Below are 1,726 nucleotides of genomic sequence, written 5' to 3'. Positions count from 1 at the left end.
AACTCTGCTGTTTTGCTGTAAATCAATAATATACAGACATATTGCAATATGGTTCTTGTCCCGTATTACAGTGCAATGCGCCATCTCCACTAAGGAAACTTGAATATGTCTAGTTTTCCGTGGCCTTTATCTTGACTTCGCCACGCATCTTGGAAGACAGGAATTTTGCATCATTCAGGTTACTACATTCACACGCATAGCTCAGGTGCTCCCATGAGGCCCGTTTAATGGTTCACCTTGGCTGTGGGTGGACGCAGGAGTTGATTGGCTGTCAGCCGTTCATCCCCGCAATTCCGGGTCATGTCAAGCTAAGCTCCATGGTCTGGTAACCCGGATTCCACCTGCATTAATCAACTGTCTTCTCAGCGCATTACTAAAGAAAAACTGCAGACGTTTGAGGACTGACAGATTTGGTGGGCCTCCATATCAGCCTTTTTAAAATTTTCTTTGTATATACTTGCGTTATAGTAGTGCCCTTGTGTAACAAATATTCAAAGGAGGTCTGTACACAATAAAGGAACATAACTTTTAAGACAGTACATATACTCGTACAGACCACACACACACACACACACACACACACACACACACACACACACACACACACACACACACACACACACACACACACACACACACACACACACACACACACACACCGCGTAGTGTAGTGGTTAGCACGCTCGACTCACAATCGAGAGGGCCGGGTTCGAGTCCCGGTAAGCGGCGAGGCAAATGAGCAAGCCTCTTAATGTGTGGCCCCTGTTCACCTAGCAGTAAGTAGTACGGAATGTAACTCGAGGGGTTGTGGCCTCGCTTTCCCGGTGTGTGGAGTGTGTTGTGGTCTCAGTCCTACCCGAAGATCGGTCTATGAGCTCTGAGCTCGCTCCGTAATGGGGAAGACTGGCTGGGTGACCAGCAGGCGACCGAGGCGAATTACACACACACACACACACACACACACACACACACACACACACACACACACACACACACACACACACACACACACACACACACACACCGCGTAGTGTAGTGGTTAGCACGCTCGACTGAAAATCGAGAGGGCCGGGTTCGAGTCCCGGGGCGGCGAGGCAAATGGGCAAGCCTCTTAATGTGTGGCCCCTGTTCACCTAACAGTAAATAGGTACGGGATGTAACTCGAGGGGTTGTGGCCTCGCTTTCCCGGTGTGTGGAGTGTGTTGTGGTCTCAGTCCTATCCGAAGATCGGTCTATGAGCTCTGAGCTCGCTTCGTAATGGGGAAGACTGGCTGGGTGACCAGCAGGCGATCGAGGTGAATTACACACACACACACACACACACACACACACACACACACACACACACACACACACACACACACACACACACACACACACACACACACGCACACACGTATATATGCAGTCTTTAAACAGTGAAGAAGTTTTAAAGTTTGTGAATATTAGTGTACCAATGCAGTGTATCAAGATGCAAAACTTTTAATGCTTTTAATATTTGTAGAATTGTGCTTAGTTAGATACGATATTACGTCAGTGAGGCGTGAAGGCCAGTGGAACTGGCTAACTCTGCTGGTCTGCAACACTCTCACACACACCGACACGTTCACACACACACACACACACACACACACACACACACACACACACACACACACACACACACACACACACACACACACACACACACACACACACACACACACACACACACTTATGTAAAAAA

The 1,726-nt window shown here is 48.3% G+C and overlaps 1 non-coding gene across 1 annotated transcript; it reads left to right on the top strand.

The window, feature by feature from the left end:
- The first annotated feature begins 1,021 nt into the window (after positions 1–1,021).
- Trnaf-gaa lies at positions 1,022–1,093 on the top strand. The gene has a single exon. It is a non-coding gene; the product is annotated as a tRNA-Phe (tRNA).
- Positions 1,094–1,726: the final 633 nt, after the last annotated feature.

This window comes from Portunus trituberculatus, chromosome 40 (assembly GCF_017591435.1).
Source record: "Portunus trituberculatus isolate SZX2019 chromosome 40, ASM1759143v1, whole genome shotgun sequence".
In the NCBI taxonomy this organism is placed as follows: domain Eukaryota; kingdom Metazoa; phylum Arthropoda; class Malacostraca; order Decapoda; family Portunidae; genus Portunus; species Portunus trituberculatus.
Note: the sequence above shows the minus strand (reverse complement) of the source record. Positions and strands in the feature narration are given on the sequence as shown.